General features: G+C 36.8%; 1 long non-coding RNA gene across 2 annotated transcripts in view; it reads left to right on the top strand.

The window, feature by feature from the left end:
* The window catches only part of LOC138161035 (uncharacterized), a 14841-nt gene extending 3793 nt beyond the window's left edge, over positions 1-11048 (top strand). The window contains exons 2-3 of one of the 2 annotated variants that reach the window (XR_011168253.1): positions 3627-3763; positions 8510-11048. This is a non-coding gene — a long non-coding RNA (uncharacterized lncRNA). Of the gene's footprint in view, positions 1-3623; positions 3764-8509 lie in introns of both variants that reach the window. The other variant, XR_011168252.1, reaches the window with a different exon arrangement.
* Positions 11049-11836: the final 788 nt, after the last annotated feature.

Raw genomic sequence — 11836 nt, 5'->3', positions numbered from 1 at the left:
ACCTGGCCGCCCCTAAGCAATTGGGGTTAAGTAACTTGCTTAAGGTTACACGGCCAGGTGTTTCTGGGTGGATGCTAAGTATCTGAGCCCGGGATTCCATCTCCAGGTCGTACAGACACTGGAGCCGGTGCTCTTACTCGTTGTGCTACCTGGCCGCCCCGCTTCTAAGGTATTGTTGCCCACAGTAGTAGGTGTGATGATTACCTGAATTAAATTCATGCACTCTCCTGTCAGTTTCAATTCACTGATACCCAAGATGCCAATATTCAATCTTTCCATTTCCTGTTTGACCACATCCAGCTTATGTTGCTTCATAGATCTGACATTGCAGGCTCCTGTGCAATTAACAGCTTCTGACTCTCCTTTTGTCACCAGATACGTCCATAGCTGAGCATCTTTTCAGTTTTGACTCGGCCACTTCAATATTTCTAGAGTTGTTTGAGGTTGTCCTCTGCTCCTTCCCAGCAACATGTTGGACACCTTCTGACCTGTGGGGCTTATCTTCTGGTGTCAATGTTAATAGTAACATAAAGTTCATTGATGTAGAAGGAGGTAAAGACAGGGACAGCAGCTACTAAGATGATATCAGGGTCAGGAAACAAAAAGATTTTTCTGTGAATCAGACTGTTTTCCCACCCCCACCCCACCCCAAGCTCACCTTCACTGGAACCTTTATTTGGGTCTGCCTACGTTTAAATGCACCCTTGTTCCTCAGGTCCCATTTTTTTCTGCCTATATTCTCTGGTCAGGTATCCCTTTGTGCTATAGTAAAAACATTTCTAAAGGTTCCTGCTTCCTCTGCATTTTGGATTTGTAAGGAACTGGAGGTAGGGCAATTGCAAAAACATTCTGTGTTTCTGGTTTTGTTTTATTTTTCTTTTAAAAAAATTTTAAAAACATTTTTGTTTGAAGTTTTGAGTTCTAAATTCTACCCCTCCATACTTCCCTCTCCTCCCCACTACTTGAGATGATAAGCAATCAGAAAAAAAGCTTATACATGTGCAATTATGTAAAACATTTCCATATTAGTAATTTTGCACAAGAACACTCAAAAAGAAAAAAATGAAAGAAAAGAAGTAAAAATAGCATGCTTCTGTCTGTATTCAAACAATATCAATTCTTTCTCTGGGGGTGGTTAGTATGCTTCATCATTACTCCTTTGGGATTGTCTTGGATCATTGTATCGCTAAGAATAGCTAAGTCATTCACAGTTCTTCATTGAGCAATATTACTGTTACCATGTACAGCATTCTCCTGGTTCTGTTCACTTTTCACTATGGATCAGTTCTTGTAAGTCCAGGTTTTTCTGAAATCATCCTGCTTGTTATTTCTTATAGCACAATAATATTCCATTACACTCACATGCCAGAATTTGTTTAGCCATTCTTTAATTGATGGGCATCCCTTTGATTTCCAATTCATAACCACCACAAAATTAGCTGCTATAAATATTTTATACAAATAGATCCTATTAGAGCAGTGAGGTGGTACAGTAGATAGAGTACTCAACCTGGAATCAGGAGGACTTGAGTTCAAATTTGGCCTCCAACACTTAACATTTACTACCTGTATGACCCTGGGAAAGTTACTTAAACCTGATCACTGTGGAGGGGAAAAAACACAAAAAAACCTAAAATAGATCATTTTCTCATTTTTTTTTTACATAGACCTAGCCGTGTTATTTCTGAATCAAAGGGTATGCACAGTTTTATAGCCTTTTGAGCATAACTCCAAATTGCTTTCTAGAAAGGTTGGATCAGTTCACAACTCCAACAGTGCGCTAGTGTCCCACATCCCCTCCAACATCATTTTCCTGTTTTTGTCATGGTAGCCAATCTGATAGGTGTGAAGTGGTACCTCAGAGTTGTTTTAATTTGCATTGCTCTAATCAACAGTTATTTAGAGCACTTTTTTGGGATGGCTGTAGATGGATTTGATTTTTTTCACTTGAAAATTGCCTATTCATATCCTTTGACCATTTCTCATTTGGAGAATGACTTGTATTTTTATAAATTTGACTCAGTTCTCTATGCATTTGAAAAATGAGGCTTTTATCAGAGATACCTGTTGCAAAATTCTTCCCTTATCCATAAATCTGACAGATAAACTATTCCATGCTCTCTTAATTTGCTTATGGTATCACCCTTTATGTGCAAATCATGTACCCATTTTGGCCTTATCTTGGTGTACAGTGTGTGGTGTTGGTCTATACCTAGTTTCTGCCATACTGTTTTCTAGTTTTCCCAGCATTTTTTTGGTCAAATAATGAGTTTTTGCTCCAAAAGCTTGGATCTTTGGGTTTATCATATACTAGATTAATCAATTCTACTGGTCCCTGATTCTATTTCTTAGCCAGATTATTTTTTGCTATACTTAGAAACTAGAAACTCTATAATACAGTTTGAGATCTAGTATGGCTAAACTCCCTTCTTTCCCATTTTGTTTGTATTGAGTCTCTTGATATCCTTGAGTTTTTGTTCTTCTAAATAAATTTTATTACTTTTTTCTAGGTCTATAAAATAATTTTTGATAGTTCAATTGCTATGGCATTGAATAAATAGATTAATTTAGGTAGAATTGTCATTTTTATTATGTTGTCTTGGCCTACCCATGAACAATTAATATTTTTCCAATTGTTTAGTTCCAACTTTATTTGTGTGAAAAGTGTTTTTTGGTTGTGTTCATATAGTTTCTGGGTTTGTCTTGACTGGTAGAGTCCCAAGTATTTTATACTGCCTACAGTTATTTTAAATGGAATTTTTCTTTCTATCTTTTGCTGCTAGACTTCGTTGGTAATATATAGAAATGCTGATATATGGGGGTTTATTTTGTATCCTGCAACTTTGCAAATTTTTTTTAATAATTTCAAGTAATTTTTTAGTTGGTTCTCTAGGAATTTCTAAGTATAGCAAAATATCTGCAAAGAATGATAGTTTTGTTTCCTTGTTGTTTTTTCTAATTCCTTTAATTTCTTTTTCTTCTCTTACTGCTATAGTTAACAATTCTACTACAATATTAAATAATAGAGGTAATAATGGGCATCCTTACTTCACCTCTGATTGTATGGGGAAGGTTTTTATCTTATCCCCATTAGGGATAATGCTTGCTGATGGTTTTAGATAAACATTACTTATATTTTCATTCCATATCATTGTTTTATTACATATCATCAAGCTCCATTTATTCCTATGCTCTGTAGTGTTTTCAATAGGAATGGGTGCTATATTTTGTCAAAATCTTTGTCTGTATCTATCGAGATAATCATGATTTCTGTTGATTTTGTTATTGATGTGGTCAATTATGCTGATAGTTTTCCTAATATTAAACCAGCCCTACATCCCTCGTTTTTATAAAATGTTTTTACTTTTTCTAACTTCCTTTCCTTTATCTTTATTATAAATATACAAAACAATGCTCAAGTTCACTGATATTTTTCTCATTCCACCCAGGAGAGTTATTTTGAAAATAATAGTTAATGTCAGGCTTGGTTAACAAGATTGGTTAACAAAGGTAGTACTGAGGATTCTTGCATCTCTAGGGTTAATTGGGTCCAATCCTGCATATCACTTAGCACTTTTGTAGAGTCCATCATAAGATCGATAAGCGGTCTCTCCTTCCTCCAGCAGCTTCCTGAAATCTACTCCGATTATCTAGCCTGACAGAACATGTCTTCATTCCTCTGATAAGCGCCTCTCGTCCTTGTACAAGCCTAGCAGAGTCAGCTGGAAGATTGGGATCCCAATTAGGATTCTGTACTGGCAAAGTAGGTTGAACTCCCTGGCTCTGAGCCTGTCCTGCTATGACTAGTCTATTTGCTGCTTCAGTAACAACAGTTTTCTCTCCAAAGAATAAAAGAGTGTCTAATAAATCTGTGATATCACCTCAATTTGGATTGTAGCCTCTGAAGATTGCCTGAAATTGCTTAGTGACTGCAGTGGGGGTCCTCATCAAATTTGGGGGTATTCATTCTCCAAGTGGAGAGATCAGAAGATTTAAAGGATGATGCATCCGGATGGTTATATATCCTCCTGCTGACTCATTTTGTATTATCTTTATTCTCAAGGGAAAAACACCAGCAGGGGGTTTCATATGTTTGGGACTAGAGTAAATAGGAGGGGGAGGAAAAGAAGGTAAAGCTGTGGGTTCTGGTATTGAGTATAAACCATCTGATATTTATTGCCCAGAGAAAACAATGTTTCATTTGCCTAGGATATGACCCTTTAATTGCTATCCTTAACTTTTTGAGTTTACAATAATTGAATATTCCATTTTGGGGCTGGAATGGTTTGTCAATCAAATATCTGACTGTTTTAGCCCCCGTTTTGCTTAATTCAGTCATTCCTGGCTGAACTGGCAATTTTCCTTGGTTCTAGGCTTTTAATAATTTCCCTAATGGGGAAATAATAATATTAGAATTTCCCATTATAAATTGTCTAGGCTTACATTCTCATGTTTAAATCATTTAAGGAAGTGTTTTGTGTTTATGTAACCAATTCACTATAAATTTGTAAAGTCCTGCTCTGTTAGTATAGAAAATTAATTACCTTAGAGCCAAACTCTTTCATTTATTCAGTAGACATATATTAAATGCAGATAAGACAGTACACAAAGTTAGGCCTGAAAGATACAAAAAGAAAAACAAATATATGATAAATATCTATCAATAAATGATAACTACTAACAGAGCCTTATCAATGTATTACTTTCTTGACTTCAAAATCATTGAGATCACAGATTCCTGCAAATATGTCAGACCGGGTAGGCACTGGGAATACAGACAAAAGTGACAAAAGAAACTAAGGGAAACATTTAAATATGGAAAACAAATGTTTTTGAGGGAGACACAGGGTTCAGAGAGAAAAAGGAATAGGTTCTTGACAGTCAGAGAAGGGAAAGATGTTTTTCAGCCTTCACATACCTGCGGTCCAAGGCTCACATGTGAGTGTGCAGTGACACGGTTCCTTGTGGATGTGCTGATGAAATTTGGGCACGTCCTGCTATGTGAAGCTGAAGGAATTCCCCACTGAGAAATAAGTTGGTCACTGCTGCCATAAAGTTCAAACTCACTGGCAAGACATTGGAGGAACCTGAAGTGACCATTACCAGATCTGAATCACCCTAAACATTCAGTCAAATTGTTAAATCCCTCTGGAAGGTGTTCACTGACCTCATCAGAGGAGCTAATGAAAAGAACTTTAAAGTAAAGGGACTTGTTTACATGCTCACTATGACACTTCTGAATCACAATTTGAAAAATTCATTGCTCTAAATGTTTAAAAATTTGGGATTGGTTCCAGATGAGAATCCACAAACTGCCTCTTGATTTGTACTGTCTTTCTGAGATTAAACAAAAAATCAATTAAATAATAGATGATTTCTAGCAGCATTGAACCAGGTGTAGAAGTTGAAGTCACCATTAATCATCTCTTTTAATAAATTGATTGCAGCTACACTAAAAAAAAATTAGTGTCCCTGTTCTCAAGAAGCTAACATTTAAATAGGGGGAGACAGGACACATAGGGAGTGATGTCCCTGTCCTCAAGAAGCTAACAGTTAAATAGAAGGAAACAGGACACATAGGGAATGATATCCCTGTCCTCAAGAAGCTAACATTTAAATAGGGGGAAACAGGACACATAGGGAGTGATGTCCCTGTCCTCAAGAAGCTAACATTTAATTAGGGGGAGACAGGACACATAGGGAGTGATGGCGAAAAAAAGGAATCAACCTGGGGAGATGCAGAGATTGTGAATGAACCTACAGGGCAATCTAATTCTAATAGTAATGATATCGATTTGATTGCTGTTCCCAAAGCAATATTGTTATAGAAAGATGGGAGGGAGTAAACCCAGGTTTCTTGGGGGTGCCTGGGTGGGATGAGTCTAGGTCCAGATGGAATAAGGACACCTAAGGACATCCTTAATGAAGGTAATGAGAAAGGATTAGGCAGGTTTTCACCTGCAAAATTCTTAGAGACAATTTAAAGTACAGAGATTCTGAGATTCCACTGGGCATATAGTGGATTGGATATAAAAAGGTACTTGATTCGGCAAAGCAAATGTTACCTTTTAAAGACTTTCAATAATATCTTTTATGCATGTATTAAAAAAAGATTTCTGAAAATATGCAACAGCAGATAATTTTGACAGCCTTCTGTTAATATCGAGGCAGGCATGAAAGAGGAAGACCTACGTTGGCCAAAGGTGTTTACCCTTGTCATGGAGGATGTATAGCACACATCATCTTCTTGGAGAGATGTTTGTTCTCTGGGTGTTCCAATACGAGGGTTATGTTATAGTGAATGCATAGGTCTATACTCACTCAAGAAAGTCCAGCCTGCCTAGCCACACAAGAAAGATCAAGTGGATGAAGATGCCTATTATCCAGACGATATGTTGATAGCCCTAAGGTACATCTAAATAAATTCCAGGGGCTGCCTATCACTTCCAGGATAAAATGTAAAATCCCCTGACTTTTAAAGCCCTTTATAACCTGGCCCCTTCCTACCTTTCCAGTCTGCTTAAGCCCCATGACATGCTCTCTAATCCAGTGACACTGGCCTCCTTTCGGTTCCTCTAATAAGACGCCTCCTTACCCAACTTCAGACATTGGTTGTATCCCATGCCGGCAACTCTATCATCACTACCTCCTGGCTTCTCAGACTTTTGAGTCTGAGCTAAAGTCCTATCTTCTACCAGGAACCTTTCCTGGACTTCATTAATCTTTAGAGCAGATTATTTACAGAAAGGTGTGGCTCCCTCTTAAATCTTTATGAAGTTACAATTACATAAAGTTCAGCAGAGGGTGTGTATAGACATTGGCAGCAAGTAGACAATAGGATTGCTGCCATAGGATTGGCAGCAAGTAGACAAGAGACAGTCTGAGATGTATATCAGCAGGTGAGTCATGTAAGTATTCAAATTTGGAGAATCCACTCAAAACCAGAGTTGGGAGGGATATAAGCATAGCTATCCTGCTTCCCTAAAGGTCTCTGAGGTCAGCCTAACCTCTTGTTGTCATTGTTTAGTCCTTTCAGCCATGCCTGAGTCTTTGTTACTCTGTTTGGGATTTTCCTAGCAAAGCTACTGCAGTGGTTTGCCATTTCCTTCTTCAGCTCCTTTTTCAGATGAGTAAACTGAGGCAAACAGGGTTAAGTGACTTGCCCAGGGTCACATAGTAAATATCTGAGGCTGGATTTGAACTCATGTCTTCCTGACTCCAGGTCCAGCACTCTATCCACTGTGCCACCTACTTGCCCTTACCTGACCTTTACAGTAAGCTTTCAGGTTAGACAATTTTCTAGCCACTAGGTTCAAATAATAATAAAGAACAAATAACATTCTTCCCACTATATATATATATATATATATATATTATGTCATATACACATGTATGTGTACATCTTTTTTGAACATAGTCGTTCACCCCATTAAACAGTGAGCTCCTTAAAATCAGGGACTGTTTTTTTTTGTTTGTTTTATTTTGTTTTTGTAATTTTTCCTTTCTTTATAACAGCTGGTTACTCTCAGGCTGTTGTCTATGAAGTAGATTTATAAAATATGTTCTGTGTTCATAGTGACTCTGTTCTCAGAATTTTAGTGACGAAATGGCTCATGTTTATGTCCCCAGTTAGAGAGTAAAAATCTCTAAGATATGCTGATGTTTGCACTCCTGGCCTTCTACTAGGGTGCTCTTTTGTGTGGCTCCTAGAGCTCTTTCATGACCTTTTGCCAATAACAAAGGGGCACCAAGTAATGTAAGAAAATGATCAGTCACATGTTTGTGAGAAATAATATTAATATATGATATCCCCCTTTGTCTGATTTTTCTCTCAGTCCTCTTACTAATGTAACAAACATCCTTTGATTTAAAAAATTAAATAAATAAATGAACACACCTCTCTGCTTGGCCATAGAGATGCTGCTTCTTGTAGTCTTGAAGAAGGGAGCTTCTTAGTTCCCACAGTTGTACTGCTGCCATGTAAAGACTGCTACCTTTCCCTTCTCTCTTCCCTCATCTCAAGAGACTGAAAACTCCCATGGCACCCCACTCATGAAAACCTCTATTCTGTTGTAAAAATAAGTCCTTCCCCAATTGATAAATGATAAATTATCAATTTTCAGATGAAGTAATCAAAGCTGGCTATAGCCATGTGAAAAATACACTCTAACTCACTATTGATTGGAGAAATACAAATTAAAACAATTCTGAGGTGCTACCTCATACCTATTAGATTGGTTAATAGGACAGAAAAAGTAAATGACAAATTTTGGAGGGGATGTGGGAAAAATGAGACATTAATGTACCATTGGTGGAGGTGTAAACTGATTCAATTCTTCTGCAGTGCAATTTGAAACTATGCCTAAAGGGCTATAAAACCATATATACCCTTTGACCTAACAATACCATTGCTAGGTCTGTATCCCAAAAGAGACAAAAAGCAAAAATGAAAATGACTTATGTGTATAAAAATATTTATAGCAGCCCTTTTCTTTCTTTTTTTTTTCAGGAGGGAAGGCAGGGCAATTGGGGTTAAATGAGTTGCCCAAGGTCATACGGCTGGTAAGTGTTAAGTGTCTGAGGCTGGTTTGAACTCAGGGCCTCCTGACTCCAGGGCTGGTGCTCTATTCACTGTGCCACCTACCCACCCCTAGCAGCTCTTTTCTAGGGACAAAGAATCAGAGATTGAGGGGATGCCCGTCAGCTGGGGAAATGGTTGAACAAGTTGTGGTATGTGATTATAATGGAATACTATTGTACTCTAAGAAATGATAAGTGGGATGCTCTCAGAAAAACCTGGAAAGACTTGCATTGGTTTATGTAAAGTGAAATGTACTGTGTATAAAGTAACAGCAATATGGTGTGATGATCAGCTGTGAATGACTTAGCTATTCTCAACAATACAATGATCCAAGACAGCTCTGAAGGACTTTGATAAAAAATGGTATCCATTCCCAGAAAAAGAACTGATGGTGTCTGAATACAGGTTGAAGCATACTTTTTAACTTTATTTTTCTTTTTTATTTTATTTTCTTTTTTAATTTTTGCTTTTTGGAGGGCAATTGTGGTTAAGTGACTTGTCCAAGATCACATGGCTAGTTTTTGGGTTAAGTGTCTGAGGCTGGATTCGAACCCAGCTTCTCCTGACTCCAGGGCTGGTGCTCTATTCACTACACCACCTAGCCGCCCCTACTTTATTTTTCTTGAGTCTTTTTTTGGCTATGTTTTCTTTCACAATATGACTATTACAGAAATGTTTTGCATGACTATACATGTATAACCTATATTGAATTTCTTGTCTTGTCAATGGGGATGGGGAGGTGGAGAGGGAGGAAGGCAGAGAATTTGGAACTCAAAGTTTTAAAAATGAATGTTAAAAATTGTTTTTACATGTAACTGAGAAAAAAGTAAAATACTAAACCAAAGTAAAAAAAAAAAGAAATAAAGAACAATTTAAAATAAAAAAAAAAGAAAAACCTCTTTGCTGAGGGCTGATCTCAAGGTAGTTTCCTCTCTTCCTAAAGAGGGAAGAATTATAGATTCCATGGGTTTTTGTAGTCATACTCCTATAACTAGAGTCTTTATTAGCCCAGGGAGAATCTCATCTACTGGTGTCTGCCAGACTTGACGGTGGGAGGTGCAGGTCAAAACTTGAATTAACCAGACTGAAAGGAAAAGATATTTATTAGTGCACTAATGAAGATTACTCTCTGGCTGTAGGTTCAGCTTCTTTGGGTATAGATTGGGTTTTTATAGTTTTTTAGACTCACTTAGAATATACAACCAATCAGCAGCATTCTGCCGCAGAAAAATAAATGGGGGACATATGCAAAGTTTGGGGTCATGGAAGTTGTTAAAAGTCTGTTTCTTTTTTTAGGAAATGCATTTCTTTATGCTTAGTCTTATCAGAATTCTCAGTATTTTTAGGAAATCCCTAAGATGGTAGAGACCTCTTTTTAAAGAGAGTCTTTCTTGTTGCCATTAAAGAAGAAAGTAAAGGGTAAACCCAACAGTTCTGTTTCCTTAGACTCAAAGGTTACTTTCACTAGGGAAAACATGTTTTCCCCAAACTCACAGTAGCCAGCTTCATCCATCTCCCTAAGCCCCAGGGCTTAGCTTAGCTGACACCAAGAAAGTACTTAATAAATGCTTATTGATTTAACTTGACTCAAATAATATGCAAAACTTGCAGAAACATAATCACAGCTGCCTGCTTAGACAGCTATTTCTTTGTTGTTAAATTAAAAGTGACCAAGTTCATTATGATTTTCATGCACAAGCAACTCCTCAAATTGTGTTCCATACCTTCAAAACCTTCAAAGGCAAAATTAGTCAGATGAGCCATGGGCTATGAGCAGAAAGACTCAACCTCCTGCTACCTGCCTAATAGATAAAGAGGTATTCTTTTCAAGTTAGTTAAAACTGATCATTCATGTCAAATTCCAGAATGAAGTAATGATGGTCTTTCTATTGCTAAAAATAATAATAAAAATAAATAAATATAATAAATAAAAAATAGAAAAGAAGCCAATTTTTTAATATAAATTTTCAAAACTTAAAATTGGTATTATTTTTATTTAATCCAAACCATTTTTATCATATTGAAATTAACTGAATCCAAATTAAAATTTTAGAACGTTTATTCACTTGATCCAAAGTGGGAATGGTCAATTGCCCTTTCTTTTCCTCTAGGAATTTCACCTTCCAGTTCTCTATTTATTGCAGACCTCATTTACTTTATAAATATCAAGGATCAGGTATGATATCATATATGAGAAAATTAAGGCTCTTTGACTTTGTCAGATGAGGGAACTTGCCCTACCAATAATTCTATGATTTAGTAGTTAAGCCCTAGGAAGTTGCCAGAGGTAAGAAAAGTCAAGTCAAGCCCAGTTTCACACAGCTCGTAGGATGACAGGTAGAATTTGAATTCAGGTCTTTCCTGATTTAAAGTCTAATGCGATCCATTAGGCAATGCTGCCTTTAGCATGCTATAAATACAGATTTTTTAAAAATAGTAATTCAGACAATAGAAAATATAGAAACAGTTATATAGATGGTTTTAATCTGCCAATCAAAATTCTCTCTTCTTAACATTCTTCCTGTGTTGTATAATAGCTTCAAGTCACATGCAATGCTACTCTCCAAAGAGTTAAAATTGTAGATCACTCAACAGGCACTGGAGAAGGACTTCTCCATTTCTGTGCAATGGTTTGCACAGAAGGGATAGAAAGGATATCATTAGAGAAATGTATGATCAGAAAAGAAATAGTCCTTGCATTCCATTGGTATTCATATCCTCAGAGTTTAGGGGTGTGCTGGAGCCAGCCAGAAAAACTCAAGAGGCTGATTATTAAATATTTAGTTTAAGCATTTGATCTTCAAAAATTGTCAAATGCTCCAAATTAGAGCTTGATATATTATTTTGTTGACTTCTAGACTTAAGAAAGTGATGGAGAAAATGTTAATGATGCCGATTGAACTTAAAAGTATGTTATAATACACTTTTTTTTGGGGGGGGAGGGAGAACTGATTGTTAAACATTTACTAGCAAATCCCTGTTTGAGTTCCACTGGTATTCATATCCCTAGAACATTAGAAGGGATTCATGGGAGGACATGGATAGCAATTGCTCAGGATAAGAAGGATGATAGATTATAATGTTGTAAAGCCAAGCATGAGCAGCTTTCCAGAGGACTGCTGCTGTGAACAGCTTTAAAGTTCTGATCACATAGTATAGTGCACTCTCTATTTTTTCAGCAGTAAATTAAAGCAAAACATTCACAGAAACCAAAGTACAGCATTCACAATGTTATAACATAACAACTTAACACTA

The sequence above is a fragment of the Petaurus breviceps genome, unplaced genomic scaffold, assembly GCF_028583685.1.
Source record: "Petaurus breviceps papuanus isolate PSGF00001 unplaced genomic scaffold, PetGlider_PUasm1.0 183, whole genome shotgun sequence".
Taxonomy (NCBI): domain Eukaryota; kingdom Metazoa; phylum Chordata; class Mammalia; order Diprotodontia; family Petauridae; genus Petaurus; species Petaurus breviceps.
Note: the sequence above shows the minus strand (reverse complement) of the source record. Positions and strands in the feature narration are given on the sequence as shown.